The following is a 19103-nucleotide window of genomic DNA, read 5'->3' as shown; positions in this document are numbered from 1 at the left end:
TCACATAATGTGCATCTGACAAAGGTCTAATATCCGGAATCTATAAGAAACTTAACTGAAAAAGCAAACATTTTTAAAATGGGCAAAAGATATAAACAGACCCTTTTCAAAAGAAGATATACAAATGGCCAACAAACACATGGAAAAATTTTTAACATTACTAATCATCAAAAAAATGCAAAACAAAACTACAATGAGAAACTATCTCAAACCCGTGACTATTATTAAAAAGTCAAAAACAACAGATGATGGCAAGGCTACAGAGAAAAGAGAACACTTATACACTGTTGGTGGGAATGTAAATTAGTTCAGCCACTGTGGAAAGAAGTCTGGAGATTTCTCAAAGAACTTCAAGTAGAACTAACATTTCACCCAGCAATCCCACTACTGGGTATATACCCAAAGGAAAATAAATTATTCTACCAAAAAGACACCTGCACTTGTATGTTCATCATAGCACTATTAACAATAGCAAAGACATGGAATCAACCTACATTCCCATCAATGGTGGATTAGATTTTAAAAATGTGGTACATATACACCATGGAATACTATGCAGCCATTAAAAAATAATAAAATCATGTCTTTTGCAGCAATATGGATGCAGCTGGAGGTCATTATTCTAAGCAAATTAATGCAGGAACAGAAAACCAAATACTGCATGTTCTTATTTATAAGTGGGAACTAAATATTGGATACTCATGCCCTTAAAGATGGCAACAATAGACACTGGAGATGACTGGGGGAGGCGGGAGGGAAGGGGCAAAGGTTGAAAAACTAACTATTGAGTACTATGCTCAGTACCTGGGTGATGGATCAATTGTACCCACAAACCTCAGCATTACACAATATACCCAGGTAACAAACCTGCACATGTGCCCCCAAATCTAAAATAAAAGTTGAAATTATTTTTAAAACGATTAGAAGAAAAACTATGTAAAATGTATAAGTAAATAAATAAATTGGTGCTTCAAATGATAATATCAAGAAAATGAAATTATAACTCACAAAATGGGAGAAAATATTTGCAAATCATATATCTGATAAGTGATTAATATCTAAAATAAGTTTTAAAAAACCACATCACTCAATTTCAAAAATGGGCAAAGGATTTTAACAGACATTTCTCCAAAGAAGATATGCAAATGACCAATAAGCACATGAAAACATGCTCAACATCATTAGCCATCAAAGAAATGCAAATAAAAACCAGTATGAGACATTACTTTACACCTATGATGATGGCTAAAAACAATCCATACAATTATTATTCGTCAGTTAAATTAAAAAAAAAAAAAAGACAACAATAATGAGTGTTAACAAGGATGTGAAGGAATTGGAACCTTCATACGCCACTGATGATATCATAAAATGATGAAGCCACTTTGGAAAAACAGTCTGGCAATTTCTGAAAATGTTGAATACAGAGTTACCATATGACCCAGCAATTTTACTGCTGGGGTATATCTCCAAGAGAAATGAAAACAGGCCAAGTGTGGTGGCTTACGCTTGTGCTCCCAGCACTTTGTGAGCGTAAGGCAGGAGGATCACGTGAGGCCAGGAGTTTGAGACCAGCCTAGGCAACATAGTGAGACCCTGTTTCTACAAAAAAAAAAAAAAAAAAAAAAAAATTAGCCAAGTGTGGTGGTGTACATCTGCAGTCCCAGCTGCTTAGGAGGCTGAGGCAAAAGGATTGTTTGAGCCCAGGTATTAGAGGCTTCAGTGAGCTATGATCACACCACTGTACTCCAGCCTGGGCAATAAAGTGAGGCCCTGTGTCTGACAAAAAATGAGAGTGAGAAATGAAAACATATTCACAGAAACATTTGCACATAAATCTTTATAGAAGCATTATTCATAATAGCCAAAGCTTGGAAACTACTCAGATTTCCATCAAATGATGAATGGATAAATAAAATGTAGTATATCCGGCCGTATAATGGACTACATTTCAGTGATAAAAAGGATTGAAGTACTGACACATGCTACAACATGAATGAACCTTGAAAATGTTATGCTAAGTGAAAGAAGCCAGTCACAAAAGACCTAATAATGAATGATTGTATTTACATGAAATGTCCAGAATAGGCAAATTTATAAAAACAGAAAGTAGTTTAGTAGTTGCCTAGGGCTGGGAGGGCCTGGTGGGTGGAAATGAAGAGTGACTGCTAATAAATATAGGGTATCTATACTATTTGGGGTGATTAAAAAAAGTTCCAAAATTGATTGTGGTGATGGTTGCACAACTCTGTGAATATTCTAAAAGTCATTGAATTTTAGATTTTAAATAAATGAATTATATAATGGTGAATTAAATCTCAATGAAGTTGCTCCAAAAAAAAGAATGTCTGGAAGTAGATAGTAGACAGTGAGTGTAACTAATGGCATTAGATTATATACTCACAATGATTAAAATAGAAAATGTTATGTTATATATATTTTATCACAGTAAAATTAATTTTAAAGAAGGTTTATAACAGCAGTGTGAAAAATAGCCAAACACTGAAAACAACACAAACGTCCATCAATGATGGACAAATAAACTGAAGAATACCCATACTACACGTTCTTGCTATGTTCATGCTATACAGCAATGAAAGTGACCAAATTCCTGCTACCTGTATCAACATGGTTGAATCTCACAACAATAATGTGAAAAAAGAGAAATCCAATAAAAAGAACACTACATTACATATGATTCAAAAACAGGCAGAACTATCAATGGTGTTAGAAATCAGAGTCATGGTTGCCTTGAAGCAGTAGGGCAGCACCTGGGAGGGGACACCTGGGTACTAGTGATATTTACCTTCTTACCCAAAGGATGATTACACAGGCACGCTTAGTGAGTGAAAATCCATCAGACTATGCATGTACGATTTGTACAATTTCCAGATTTGTTTTCAAAATTTATTTTTTTTAAGTCTTAAAAAAATCAAAGTCCTACCAGTAACTTTAATGCATAGCCAGGTTCAAAACATTACCTTCTTTACTGTGTCACCAGTACCTTCTCAAGGACCCAGTAGAAGACAACTCCAATTCCAAAATTATTATTTTCTTTTCACTCTCTCATACATAGCAATTCATTATCTCCCTCTCTGCTCAGGAAAACCTTCACTTTTTATAGGCAAACAAATCCATTAAGGTGCGTCTTTAACAAAAGGACTTTTTTGGGGGCGGAGGGGGACAGAGTCTGGCTCTGTCACCCAGGCTAGAGTGTCATGGCGTAATCTCGGCTCACTGCAATCTCCTCCTCCGGGGCTCAAGCGATCCTCCCACCTCAGCCTCCTGAGTATCTGGCACTACAAGTGCACGCCACCATGCCCAGCTAATTTTTGTATTTTTTGTAGAAACAAGGTTTCACCATTTTGCCCAGGCTGGTCTCAAACTCCTGAGCTCAAGCAATCGGCTCACTTCAGCCTCCCAAAGTGCTGGGATTACAGGCATGAGACACCGCACCCAGCCAATTTCTTCCCCCTTAGTGAATTTCTGTCACCATACTAGGCTAACAACCTCAAACTGAAGCAATATTTTCTTTCCTCCCATTATGTATATGAAGTTCTCAGCACAACAGTTAGTGCAGAATAAACATCCAAAAAAAAAAAAAAGAAAGAAGATATGAGGTCAGGAACCTGGAAAATTAAGACTAAAAATCTGGAGCTGGAAGTAGCTGATCAAACTTAAGAACTGAAGGAATCAAGCTGTAGAGAGGGAGGGGGAAGCAGTGAAGGTTAGCAAGCAGTATTACCAGTGTCTGGCCTGCCCTGAAATCCACACAAAAGTAAAAAGTGACCCTTTGTGTTTCACTTCCTGTGCAGATGGTGGGGGAAGTGGGGAGAAGTCCCAAGAACTGTGCAACACTGCAGCTATTGCTTGAAACTGCCAAAATTTGGAAAGGCACATTCTATTTGCATTACTTTGCATGCAAACTGTGTATGAGCAGCAAAGCTCCATTTCTCTTTACTGCCCAGCTTCTCCTGTTTTCAGGCTTGATTGGCTAAATTTTGAAAAAGACTCCAGCAGAGACTGCTTGTACACACCAGTATCTGTGTTCTCCTCTTCCACCTTGGACATATACCTAAATTATACTTCCCAGCCTTCTCTGCATTCAAGTGAGGACTTCTGTCTGGGTTCTGGACAATGGATTTTACACAGAAGGGATGTAGACCACTAACAGGCCTGACCTGTGAAATCTCCCCAGTGTGATACTTGCTCTTTCCCCATCTGCATGGAGAAGATCCCTCTGACCCAGAGCAGGGGGATGTCTCGGTATGAAACAGCCTGAATGAAGGTCCCTTGCCCTACCTATCCCTATGCAAGAAATAAATTTATTCCTTGTAGTTAAAGCTTGGGGCTATTTGCTGCCATCGTTAGCCTCTTCTGACTAATTCAGAGACTATGGTTATCTCTGTGTCATTCTGATGTCTGTCTTTCTCCCTGATCTCTTAGTACCATGTCTCCCCACACAGCTATCTGGTGGCCCCAAGTCTCCCATATCTAAGTGAGCCTGACTTTTGGAAGAACCCCAGAATCTCTGCTTACTTCCTTTTTCCTTCTATCTCATTCTAGTAACTAATCAAGCATAAAACCAGAGCGGTTAGGTGAGATGAGAATGGAAGCGCATTCCGGAAGTCTTGGTTAGGCTTCCTGAACTAGAAATTCTACTCGTGGGAATTTATCCTGAGGACATTAATCAACATAAAAAAAAGATGTTCATCGAAGTATTAAGCACACTAACAAAATAATTAGAACCTGCCTAAATTTTCAGCTGTGGGCCCAAAGGTTAGCAAATTATGATCAATTCACTCACCTAAATATTATGAAGTAATTAAATATGACAATTAGAAAGTCTACAAGATGGAAAAATTTATTAACGTATTATTAAAGTGTAAAAATCCAAAATATAAAAATGTGTTTTCACAATAGTAAGCAATATGTAAAATGATGCATACAGCCTGGCCCTGCTAGGGTAAATTTATTCAGAGAGGCATCCAAATGGTCAGACCAGCAGCCACTCACAAGCACCTGGGCATCTCAGTTTTCAGGGACAGTTCATTGTGGATTGGTTTATAATTATTCCGGAATTGCATCTACATTGCAGACAATTTCATTCCAAAGAAGAGCCTGGGCCAGCAAGGAGAACTCTGTGGAGTAGTAGCTGTCTGATTCTCTGTCCCAGGAGAAACAACGAAAGGCACCTTGGCACACTCCCACTAATCAGAGGTGGGGAAATACAAAGTCACATCCCCACCTCAGGCACAGCTGGAACTCCATCATACTTGGATGGCCTAGGTCTTTACCTCCCAGGCCACGTGGTCAGCTGGAAATGGCACTGCTCTGCCTCACTTGAAAATGACGAGGTCTCTCCCGCATCAAAAGTGTAGTCACTTGGGAGGCTGAGGTGGGAGGATGGTTTGAGCACAGGAGGTTAAGGCTGTAGTAAGCTGTGATCGCCCCATCCTGAGTGACAGAGAGAGACCCTATCTCTAAAGGACAAACAATTAAACAAACAAAAACCAAAGAAAAAGTCTAGTAGCTGAGCCACGTCCTCAGGACACACCTAGGAGAAGGAATAAAGGAATCAGTGCGTTTGCAATGGAGACAGCTCCTCCTGGCTGCCTTGGGGTGAGATTCATATTCTAATCGGTGCAAATCTAGAATTAAGTTCTATGCCTGATGAGGGTTGTACAAAAGACCAGAACAAGTGAAATATTTACCCCTGTAGCATCCAGGATCAGTGGAACATCTTTGCAAGGGATGTAAAAGGTAAAGGTTTGAAGTTTCAGGTGTGACAGGAAGAAAGAAGATGAAGCCCGGGATAAGAATGCAGGGGAGGAGAGGCCGGGTAGAAGCAGAGACAGAGCAAACCTGAGGAGCAGGAGGAAAGCAGGGAGCACTGCAAGAATGGGAGGGAGCAGGGGGTGCTTTTAGAAGGGGTGAGTTATGCAGCACAGGGCCAGGCCTGTGGGTGCAGGCGCTTGCTGCTTCAGCCTTGTCCACCACCCAGATCTGAATGCTCCATGCTCTCTCCCGCTTCCCCATCGTTTTCTCTGCCCAAGTGCCTTCTGCCTGCTGATTGCCCTTATCTTTTTAGACTTAGCTCAGCTGATACCAGCTCTGTGAAGTGTTTCCGGATATTCCTCTCTCTCCCGACTTCCCTCTCTCCCCGAGTTAAGGACTTCCTGCTCTAGTGTCCCCGCAATGCCATCCACAGACCTCACCACAGCAGCTATCGCATTGCTGTAATTATTTCAAATTCCTCTTCCCCTACTAAACTGTGAGCTCCCTGGGCAGGGGCCATGTTCTATTCATCTTTTCACCTCTCGCATGGGGCCTGACAAATAAGAAGTGTTCAAAAAGTCAAGTGAATGAATTTAAAAAAAAAAGAAAAAAAAACATTTCCTTGGATTCAGCTGAAAAGGCAATTGCAGTAATTTGAATTGTGCAATTTCCATTGTGTCGCCTTTGAAAAACAGTTTTACTTTTCCTCCTACTACCAATGACTCATTCCTGGGGCAGATAACACACATTTCTGAGGTGCAGAACTTCACCACATCAAATCTTTTGAAAATCTGTTTTTGAGTGTTCTTGTCTAAAGAGAAAAACATGATGAGCTTTCGTAATCCCTCAACTCAGCACTGAGTGATGGAATACTAAAGATGTTTTGGAAACCCTTTGATTACTGCAAAGCATACAAAGAAGAACGGGTGGGTGAATGATAAAAATAAAACGCTAGCATTGGCTACATGCACTGATCGCTTAACAAATGGTAGTTAATGTCAGGCATTTGGCTAAGTGATTAGCCCCATTTTCTCACTCAATACACAGAACACCTTATGAGGTCACCCTGATTGTCTCCACTCAGACAAGGAAGTTGAGAATCAGAAAATGTTGGTAAATTTCTGTAAGTGGCAAAGCCAGCATTTGAACCCAGGCCTGTCTGATTCCAGAATGGTGCTGTTAACAACCATTCTGGTTGTTAACCATTCTGGTTCTGACCTAGAAGAAATAGGACTGAGAAGGCACACACTGAAGTTGGATGCTGATTTTTGACAAGCCAGTGTGTAGGCAGGGACCCCACACAGCACCCCCATCCCGGCATTTCTGGGCAAACATGGTTTCAAATGGGCAAAGGAAAGATGAACATCTGCCCTCACATGAAACCTACATGATAATCAGCTGGCTTCTTCTAACTGCCCCTCTCTGCACCACAAGTGCAGCCCTGGTGGCCTTATCTCCTGTCCACCCACACATAAGGGCAAAACAAAACCTTTTCTGCTAGGAGCAAAGATTCTAGCTCACTGCTTAATTACAACTTATTGCTCGTTGTCCCAGCAGTACCATGGCAACAAGTAGCATTGGCACAAGAATCAAAAGGGAGAAGTGTTGCCTAGCAACATAGTAGAAAGAGCTTTAGGATTCTGAAGGCCCGAGTTCTAGTTCTGGTTCTGACTCCCTGGGGCACTGTGGATAAGACCCAACTCCTCTGATCCTCCATTTTTTGTCATCTGTAAAATGGGGGCAACTCATTCCATACATGTAGGATTGCTGTCAGGATCATTATTTTAGGGAGAGGAAAATTATGCCATGGATTAAGGCAGAAAGGGGAAAATGTGAAAGACTTACTAGGCCATGACATACTTCAGCCACTCCATGAAGAGTATACATTGGTAAAGCCTTTTTGGAGGTCATTAAGTAATAGCAGTCAATATTTAAATGTAGGTACCCTTTAACTCAGCAACTTCCTCTCTAGACATTGGTTCACAAAGATACACATAGGAGGTGAAAAACTGGAAACCACCTAAACAGTCTATTAAAGAGGGACTATAATAGATCAACACAATAGAACACTGTGCAGAAGTTTTGAAAAATGAAGGAGCTTTTCTTTACCGACATGGAGAGATTTCTAACATACAATGTTTAGTGAAATGAAGGCAAGTCACAGACACACACACACACACACACACACACACACACACACACACATCCATTCACAAACATACACAGGAAAATGCATGTCAGAAAGCCTGGAAGGACCTATGAGAAAATGTTAACAGTGGTTACCAAGTTACTTCTCACTACTCCCCAAATAGGCTGTTTCCCCGCTACTTTTGCAAATGCCCTTCCACCTCCCTAAAACTCCAGTCCTCCTTTCCACCTTCTGAACCCCAGCCCATCCCTTAGAGCATAGGTAAGCAACATCTCCTCTCCAAAGCTCTGCTGGTTCCCATCAGTGGACTTTACATCTCCCTCTTTGTCTGTATTGTCCCATCATAACATTGAATTTTAATTATTTGTTTATGTATCTAACACTCCACCTTCCCAGTAGTCTGTGAGCTCCTTGGGGAGCAGAATCACGTCTCATTCATCTTTGTTCCAGCGGGGCCTACCCAAGGCCATTAGTGCATTGAATGGAAACAAGAGGTTAAAACATGGTCAGAAATGAGAACAGCATGTGGAAGCTGTGAGCCCCAGTTTTTTCCAAAGCACCCTCCCAGACCATGCTTTCATGTATATTCATAGCTCAGAAGGTGTGCTCCAAGGACAAGAGAAGGAGAAAGTCAGTTTACCTTGATTATCTCTGTAAAGAACAACAACAACAAAAAAAGAAAACAAGAAAGTCAGAAAGCCATGGATAAGGAGTGAGCTGGGTAAAAATTGCTTGAAGCAAACAAACAAAAAAAATCCCAAGAGGTATGTATGGATGTCAGCAAGTCATCCACAATCTGGGCAGCAGGTGGCACAAGTAACCTAGATTTCTTAGGCCACTGCAGAAGGAAGCCGCAGAGGTAAGGATTTGGAGAAACTGGGAAGCTGGAAGCATCATCCCAAGCCACTCTTTTGCCTGCCTGATTGCACTACAAGACATAAAGGCAGTCCTGCGAGGATTTCAAGTCCTAGACATCTGCCTTTCCAACCACATCCTTCACCTTCTTAGTCCATCCTCCACCCTCTTCAGTCCATCCTTACTATGGCCAATTTTGTTATTTGCAAACCTGCCTTCCTTTTTGAGGAAAATGAGCATTTCCATTCATATCAGTGGCAGTGAATATTCATAAGACCTCTTCGAAGGGAAATGTAGCAGTGCTGATCAAAAGAACACTTACCCTGGAGGAGACAGATAATAATTCCTTAACAGATCTAACTGCAATCATGGATTGGATGTTCATCATTATTTGATTTTCCTCTTCTGGGGCAATGGATTCATAAATTATTTTAAGGGTAGATGAGCACATAAACAAGTTACCTTGACTACTGACTATAGTAAAGGTTGAATTTTGTATATTAATGTAGTTACTTTGATAAATTTGGTAGTAATTATTATAACTTTACATAATAAATTTATGGCAAATATAGACATACAACTGCATAAAGCTAGGTGGGCTAATTAAATACCATCATATTCCTGGTGAGGATGGCTGTTATTATTATTACACAAAATATATTTATTCTTTGAACAAATATTTATTAAATGCTACATATGCAAAAACTACTTATGAAATGACCATCAAGTGCCAGATACTGTTTTTGGTGCTGGGAAAATATATATCAGTGACAACTTCTCTGCCCTTATGGAGCTTTCAATATAACAAAGGAAATAAATACATATATATTATTGCCATATACATACACATACACACATATATGGCAAGTGATTATAACTGCTATGAAAAAAGAATAAAAGATTATAAAAAAGAATAAAAGATTATAAAAAAGAAAAAGAAAAAGAATAAAACTATAAAAAAAAGAATGATGGAGGCTGTTATTTTTAATTGGGTGCTCAAGTACTAATTGTGCTACAGACTCAATGTTAATTCAAAATCATACATGATTCCTACCTCCCTGGGACTCTAATGTCAGTGAGAGAAAGAACCACTACTCAAATAATGACACTATAATATAATTCTCTATTGCTATTGGTGCCATGAAGAAGTACATGCATGGTGTTATGAAACTTTATAAAAGATAAATGTGACCTTTTTAGGGAAATCAGGAAAGATTTCCCTAATAAAGTAATGCTTGCAATGATATGTGAGGCATAAGTAGAAGTTGACTAAACCAGGGGTATGAAGAATATTCCAGGTAGAAGGAAGTGCTCTGCAAAGGCCCTGTGGCAAGGAGAAAATAGGGGAGTATGAAGAAGGGATAGAAGGCTGGAGTGACTAGAAAGGAGAGAATGACATGGGCGGAAAGGCGAGAGGAAACCTATAGGCAATAGTAAAGGTTTTGTCATTGTCCTAAAAGAAATGAAGAGTCATCATGGGTTTTAAGCAGAGGATGACATAATTAGATAGCTACTTCAAAAAGATGACCGCAGGTGCTCTCTCGAGACCGGACTGAAGGGACTCAGATTAGATATAAGATGGCCCAGTTGAGAAGTGATAGCAATAGTCCTTGAAAATAATAATGTTGACTTGGACGAAGGCTTCTACTTGTTGGAGATCAAGCGAAATCAAGAAAAACAGTGAACTTGAGAAACTTTTAGGAGGGAAAAGAAACAGCCCTTGATGATAAATTGAAGACAGGATATACAAAAAAGGAGATACCAGCAATGGCTCTTAGGTTTCTGGCTTGTGCACCTGGATGCACAGTGGTACCACCCTCTAAGACAGAGAACTCTGAAAGAGGAGCAGGTATGTGGTAAAAGATTGTGGGTTTGGTTTGGGGTCTGTTGAGTTTGAGCTGCCTTTGGGATTTCCAGATGAAAATATCAAATCAAAAACTGGATCTGCACACCTGGAACTCAGAGAAGAGGTTGAGTCTGGAAATACAATCATCTAGGTCCTCTACAGATATCTGAAGCTGTGGGTGAGAATGTGATCACCTAGGAATAGATTACAGAGTAAGAAAAGGGAGGGACACCAGTATTTGATGATGAGAATGGGACATGTAAGCCTGCAAAGGATACAGGAAAACCAGGGAAGACACCAGGAGAACATTTCATTTTTAAAGCCGAGGGAAGAACGTTCCCAGAAGGAGTAAATGACCAACACTGGCAGTCTCTGCTGAGAAGGCAAGGAATATGAGGCCAGAAAAATGTCCCTTGAATTTGATGACATGGAGGTCATCAGTGACCTGACCTGGAGCTGTTTTGGTGACTGTGGGACCAGCAGCCTGCACAAAATTGCTGAGGGGAGAGGGAGAGAGGACGAAAAATAGAGACAGCAAGGAGAGACAGCTTTTTGGAGGAGCTTCACAGGGAAGGAAATGGAAGAAACAGATGCAAAGGAAGACCATAAGAGAGGTGCTCCAGTCTTCAGTGGCATAAAGGTGGTGGTGGGCAGGAGGATGATGGCAACGTGGAGGACAAGAGAGCAAAATAGCATGATCCTCAAAGGTTACAGAAACAATGTTGTGGATGCAGCACTTGGGAACCAGGGGGACAGTGACAACACCTTCCAATCTATGGCTGTAGAGGGCAGAGGGGTGCATGGTGTCTTTAGGGCAAGCCAGCCTGTTGTATCAGGAAGAAGCAGAGAAAAAGTTGAAGATCTAGGGGTGGTTTGGTGGTTATGGAACAAGCAATTCCAGAGGGCTCAGTCATAAGAGCTTGGCAGGTCAGGGGCTAGGGCAAAGGCAGGGCATGGTGGCTCAAACCTGTAAACCCAGCACTTTGGGAGGCCAAGGGGGGCAGATAACAAGGTCAAGAGATCGAGACCATCCTGGCTAACATGGTGAAACCCCGTCTCTACTAAGAATACAAAAATTAGCTGGGGGTGGTGTCATGTGCCTGTAATCCCAGCTACTTGGGAGGCTGAGGCAGAAGAATCGCTTGAACCTGAGAGGCGGAGGTTGCAGTGAGCCAAGATTGCGCCACTGCACTCCAGCCTGACGACAGAGCAAGTCTCAAAAATAAATAAATAAATAAATAAATAAATAAATAAATAAATAAATAAGAAAAATGAAAATAAAAAAATAAAGGATGCATCATTAGGGAAGGGATAGCTGAGAGGATTTATGCTTGGGTTTTTGGCAGATTAAAACAGGGACAGCCAGCATTGAAGATTTTGTATCAACTGTCTCTTCAAGGAGGGTGTGTGCACAGGTCTACTGGCTGCAGATGGGGTGGTCTCTTACTCCAGGAAGCTCTAGGAACAGCAAAGCTAGACAGATTGAAAACAGCCTTAGGACTGCTGACCACATACACAGCCCAGGTGATGGTAGACTCAAGAAGCTGAGTCTATGATAACATGGAGATAATGCTCAAACCGTTAAATTTAAAAAACCTTACCACAACCCTACTATCTTACAAGTCAGAGCTTCATTGTTTCTTAGCTTGCCTTCCTTCCAGATTTGAATGGACTTTTTATGTACGGTACTTATAATGTACACATAGTTTGAGATTTGCCTTTTTCTCCCCTTAACAGGACATCAAGTGTTTTCCACATGGTTCCATCTTAATCATAGTTTATGTTCCGTATGGTATGAATAATTGCTGCTCTCGCCTGGGGATTTTTTTGTAACACATGAACATTTAAACACTCCTGCCCCTAACACAAGCATGTGCACACACATACACACACAGATAAAGGCATTCTCTATGCAGAGAATAGAGCACCTCTAATGCGTTACATATTATCCACAGCCCACTAATGTATCTCGAGAGCTGTTCATCCTTTCTTAATCTTTTCTCTTTAACATTTGGAACAATTAGCAAGCTAGCTGCAACCCCACCCCTTTCTCGCCCACTCAGGAAAACATGCAAGTGAGTGAAAATGACGTTATTATAAGAATAACCTTGAATCCACTCCAGTTTATAACAAAAGCAGCTCATTTGAAAACTTTGGTGCTTTTACTATTAATAGTGTGAATTACTTGCTACACAGTTCAGGCCTGAGTGCAACACGCCAGTGAATCCTGCCACTGTCGTTGAGGGCTACTGGCCTCCTGGGGAAGACAGACACTAATTCAGTGTGATGGGAGCACAGTCCACACCCCCACCATGGGTCATGGAGAATGCATATCTTCTCAGAAGAGCTGACATTTGAGCTGGCTCTTGAGGGAGGCTGGCATTCAGACCTGGAGAGAAGGCCATTCCAGGTAGAAGGAAGATTATCTACTGAGGCTTAGAGGCCTGAAAAAGTATTACCCAGTTGGAGACTGGTGCACATTCTGCAGTGGCTTAGAGAGCAGAGGAGTATGTGGTGTCCTTAGGGCCAGCCAGCCTGTTGTACCTGGTGCACAGAGGGAAACATCTGAAGATGGTGCTGGGCAAGAGGCCAAGTGAGAAGGACCTTGTAGGATCCACTGAAGGGTTTTGACATTTTCCCGTAGGTTTGGGAGCCACGGAAGGTTTTAAAGCAGAAGATGATGTTATATAGGTACACTTTGGTTTGGAAAATTCCAGCAAGAAGGGTATGGGCAAAAGAGCACAGGGGAGAGAAACTGGAGGCCAGGGTAGAAGAGCTCAAGAAGGAGGTCAGGGCAGTGCGAGTGGAGGGGCAGGTAGATGGGATCAGCTTGGGAAGTGACTATTCTTTGAACTTAAAAGATTGAAAGCAAATGTAATGGACCTGATGGTCATCTTTCTGTAGGATCTCTGCATTATCCCCACTGGTATGATGCTTGGTCAAGCGGGTGACCACACCCTGCCTGCAGTTTGTAACACTGCGTCATGACATTGCCAAACATCACTCCATCACTCCATGACTGAGAACTGAATCATGGAGTCAATTAGAAGGTTTCCTAAAGTGAAGGGCTTTGGGAAGAAATTTTTAATTTTTTACAAAAAAATAAAAAATAAAAAATATTGTGAGAAAGAGATTTTCCCCAAACAACTCCTTTGCCAATTTGTTGGTTAATAGAATTAATAGGGGTGAAAAAGTCATATGGACTCAAATTTGAATCTCTGATCCACTTACAAGCTTTATGACTTTGAACGAGCTACATAATTTGTCTCTTCCTCAGTTTCTTCATCTAGAAAAGGAGATAAAAATTCCCACCTGATGGCCGGGCAGGGTGGCTCATGCCCGTAATCCCAGCACTTTGGGAGGCCAAGGTGGGCGGATCACCTGAGGTCAGGAGTTCGAGACCAGCCTGGCTAACATGGTGAAACCCCGTTTCTACTAAAAATACCAAAAATTAGCTGGGTGTGGTGGTGCGCACCTATATTCCCAACTACTTGGGAGGCTGAGACAGGAGAAATGCTTGAACCCGGGAGGCGGAGGTTGCAGTGAGTGGAGATGGCATCATTGCACTCCAGCTTGGGCAACAAGAGTAAAATTCGGTCTCAAAAAAAAAAAAAAAAAATTCCTATCTGAGGTCAATGGTGAAGATTCAGTGGGATAAAATGTGTAAATGCTCCTCAATGCACATTCCCTGGCCTCTGCCTCAGCATTCAGTGTGGTCCCGTGAGAGTTAACTCATAGACTTAAGAGCCATCGAGAGCTGAAAAACAAAGGGTTTGGAGGGAGAAGCTAGTGGGTGTACTCCCAGGCAGAAAGGGTGTACCCTTAATGGGTAGGATGAGATGCTACCCATTAAGGCTGACTAATTTCACTGGAATCCTGTGAAGGACAAAGGAGGTTAATTCAGTGAAATCTCTGGAGTGTTTCAAAGAAACACTGTGTGTGCCGGCAAGTCCCCTTCAAGCTCAGCAGCCTCCTCTGGCGGGGGTGGGATTGCTGTGGGTGTGACAAGGGGGCTTCTCAACAATGCCCTGAATTCTGATCATCGAGTGCTGCTTCCCTGCCTGCCAGGGACCACAGCAAGGGGAAGCTGGGACAGCAGTGGGGCTGGGCAGGGCAGGCTTCCCTGTGGTGCTCCGCCTCCAGGCTGCAGTGCTGGGTTTGGGGAGGTTTCTGAGGGTTCCGAGGCTTAGCAGGATGGAGTGACAGCCCATGGCTGACTCACTGCCCAAGAGGCTGGCAGCTTGCAGCAGACCAGCCGGCGGCCCGAGGGTGAGCTCATAACCACAGGGATCCTGAGCAATGCCGTGTCACCAAAGCCAGCTCTGTCTGTGGGGCAGAGAGGCCCCTGTCTGGGACTGGACTATCTTAAAGATCACTGGCTATCCTTAAAGATCCACGAAGATCACTGACTCCAGAGAGGGGTCCAAGGGCCGCTAGCTGCTGTGCCCTTGGGTGCACCCAATGTCCTGCCATTTTACCTTCTATAAAGGCAATTCATAAAATGGCTAATGACAGATGATGTCATTTCTGTGCCTTGCTGAGAAGTTCACATGACTACATTCATAAGCAGAACTCTGTCCTTGGTCAGACGCCCTGCCCCTATTTGGGGTTTGGAAAATATGGTTACTGTCAATATGCTAAACTGAGTCCTTCCTGTCTGTGGCAGAAAAATCCACAAGGCATGGCTTGATTAACCTAAGAAAAGTACCGCCAGCAGGGCTGCCTACCTTGCAGAAAGTTTCTCTTCCTGAGACAGGCAGCAACAGAGAAACACAGAAAATACCCACACATGCACACACAGACACACACGGCATCTATAGGACCAAAAAAAAAAAATCCCTGTGAAAAAATTAGAGTTTTCATTCATCTTGATGATCCATTTGGGTCACAGAATAATAGAGGAGGTTAATGGTGTAGCTTAAGGAAAAGCAAACACCAAGAAATGCTTTAAAAGAAGGTACCTCTCGGTTGCGGGTGATTTTGATGTAACCAACAGTTCGTGTAATTTGCTATTCCAAGAAATTGTATCAGACTTGCAGGAGTAAATCTATTGCTAACTTCTATACCTGGGATCTGGGAAGTCCTTGCTATCCTCAAGCACTTCCCCATCAGCTTGTGATGTTCTGATGTTTCACTTTAATGAGGCTTCATTTGATTTAAAGCTTTCACTCCTAGAATCTTCTTTCAAAATGTTCACTCAGTACACTGTGTGAATTACAATATTTGCATTACCAGCCAGCTTTGATTGAGTTTAAGAGATAGCTGAGTGCAGTATTCTATTTGATTTCCCTTCCTTTATTTCCTTTGCTCCTTCTTTTTTCCTCTTCCTCCTTTCTTCTTCCTTCACCCACTCTCTCCTTCCTTTATTTTACATATATTTATTTTACAGATATCTAATAAGCATATACGCTGGGAGTAGAGAACAGTATCTGAGAGTCTGAGGACATGGATCCAGACCCTTTTCCTTTCTTGGGCATGACTTAAGACTTGTTTTTATTGGCAAAAAGGGGACAAAAATGAGACCAGCCTCCCAAGGTGGTTTGTCTAGTCCTTCGTTTCCCCTAAATGTCCCCCAAATGTTATCATTCTTATCAAAACGGTGTGATTGGAGGATCAGAGTGTAAGCTCTACAGTTAGAATGCTCAGATACCAATCCTGAGCCAAACTACCAGCAATGCCACCCTGGACAATTAGTTTCTCTATGTCTTGGTTTCCTCATCTGCAAAATGAGGCCAACAATAGGTATCTAGGCCAGGTACAGTGGCTCACGCCTGTAATCCCAGCATTTTGAGAGTCTGAGATGGGTGAATTGCTTGAAGTCAGGAGATCGAGACCAGTCTGGGAAACATGGTGAAACCCTGTCTCTACAAAAAATACAGAAATTAGCCTAGAGTGTTGGTGTGTGCCTGTAGTTCCAGCTATTCCAGAGGTTGGAGGGTCACTTGAGCCCAGGAGGTTGAGGCTGCAGTGAGCTGTGATTGGGACACTGCACTCCAGCCTGAGTGACAGAGTGAGACCCTCTCTCTAAAACAAAAACAAAAGGCCCCCAAACAATAGGTATCTACTTCACAGGGTAATTGAAAGGATTTAATGAGATAATTTCTGTTATTGTTGCTATTATTATTGTTGGTGCCAGAAAGGTGAAAATGAGAAGTGAGAAAGACACTCTGGGAGGGAAGCCCAGCATAATGGATACTGACAACATGGTGAACTAAGTTGTAAAATGAGGTATGTCAAAGCACAGCAGTAAGGTTTAACTTTTGAAGAGAAGAATAAAGAAAACTTCCCCAAGGAGGTGCCCAAAGAGGAATTTAATGGGAGTTCACCTGATGAACACAGATAAAACCTCTGTGTTAGAAACTATCCCATTACTGGGTATATACCCAAAGGACTATAAATCATTTTACTATGAAGACACATGCTCACATATGTTTATTGCAGCACTATTTGCAACAGAAAAGACTTGGAACCAACCCAAATGCCCATGAGTGATAGACTGGATAAAGAAAAGGTGGCACATATATACCATGGAATACTATACAGTCATAAGAAAGAATGAGTTCATGTCCTTTGCAGGGACATGGATGAAGCTGGAAACCATCATTCTCAGCAAACTAACACAGGAACAGAAAACCAAACACTGCATGTTCTCACTCATAAGTGGGATTTGAACAATGAGAACACATGGACAATGAGGACACATGGAGGGGAACATCACACACTGGAATCTGTTGGTGGGGGGAGAAGGAGAGGGAGAGCATTAGGACACATACCTAATGCATGAGAGGCTTAAAACCTAGATGATGGGGTTGATGGGTTCAGCAAACCACCATGGCAAATGTATACCTATGCAACAAACCTGCACATTCTGCATATGTATCCCAGAACTTAGAGTAAAATTTTAAAAAAGTAGAAAACAATAGAGAGAGGGAGGAGCCAAGATGGCCGAATAGGAACAGCTCCGGTCTACAGCTCCCAGCGTGAGCGACGCAGAAGACTGGTGATTTCTGCATTTCCATCTGAGGTACTGGGTTCATCTCACTAGGGAGTGCCAGACAGTGGGCGCAGGTCAGTGGGTGCGCGCACCGTGCGCGAGCCAAAGAAGGGCGAGGCATTGCCTCACTCGGGAAGCACAAGGGGTCAGGGAGTTCCCTTTCCTAGTCAAAGAAAGGGGTGACTGACGGCACCTGGAAAATCGGGTCACTCCCACCCGAATACTGTGCTTTTCCGACGGGCTTAAAAAACGGTGCACCAGGAGATTATATCCCGCAACTGGCTCAGAGGGTCCTACGCCCACGGAGTCTCGCTGATTGCTAGCACAGCAGTCTGAGATCAAACTGCAAGGCAGCAGCGAGGCTGGGGGAGGGGCGCCCGCCATTGCCCAGGCTTGCTTAGGTAAACAAAGCAGCTGGGAAGCTCGAACTGGGTGGAGCCCACCACAGCCCAAGGAGGCCTGCCTGCCTCTGTAGGCTCCACCTCTGGGGGCAGGGCCCAGACAAACAAAAAGACAGCAGTAACCTCTGCAGACTTAAATGTCCCTGTCTGACAGCTTTGAAGAGAGCAGTGGTTCTCCCAGCACGCAGCTGGAGATCTGAGAACGGGCAGACTGCCTCCTCAAGTGGGTCCCTGACCCCTGACCCCCGAGCAGCCTAACTGGGAGGCACCCCCAGCAGGGGCAGACTGACACCTCACACGGCCAGGTACTCCAACAGACCTGCAGCTGAGGGTCCTGTCTGTTAGAAGGAAAACTAACAAACAGAAAGGACATCCACAGCAAAAACCCATCTGTACATCACCATCATCAAAGACCAAAAGGAGATAAAACCACAAAGATGGGGAAAAAACAGAGCAGAAAAACTGGAAACTCTAAAAAGCAGAGCGCCTCTCCTCCTCCAAAGGAACGCAGTTCCTCACCAGCAATGGAACAAAGCTGGACGGAGAATGACTTTGACGAGCTGAGAGAAGAAGGCTTCAGATGATCAAATTACTCCGAGCTACAGGAGGATATTCAAACCAAAGGCAAAGAAGTTGAAAACTTTGAAAAAAATTTAGAAGAATGTATAACTAGAATAACCAATACAGAGAAGTGCTTAAAGGAGCTGATGGAGCTGAAAACCAAGGCTCGAGAACTACGTGAAGAATGCAGAAGCCTCAGGAGCTGATGCAATCAAATGGAAGAAAGGGTATCAGCGATGGAAGATGAAATGAATGAAATGAAGCGAGAAGGGAAGGTTAGACAAAAAAGAATAAAAAGAAATGAACAAAGCCTCCAAGAAATACAGGACTATGTGAAAAGACCAAATCTACGTCTGATTGGTGTACCTGAAAGTGACGGGGAGAATGGAACCAAGTTGGAAAACACTCTGCAGGATATTATCCAGGAGAACTTCCCCAATCTAGCAAGGCAGGCCAACATTCAAATTCAGGAAATACAGAGAACGCCACAAAGATACTCCTCAAGAAGTGCAACTCCAA

The sequence above is a fragment of the Pongo abelii genome, chromosome 9, assembly GCF_028885655.2.
Source record: "Pongo abelii isolate AG06213 chromosome 9, NHGRI_mPonAbe1-v2.0_pri, whole genome shotgun sequence".
Classification (NCBI taxonomy): Eukaryota; Metazoa; Chordata; class Mammalia; order Primates; family Hominidae; genus Pongo; species Pongo abelii.
The sequence above is the reverse complement of the archived record's forward strand: the minus strand, read 5'-3'. Positions refer to the sequence as shown.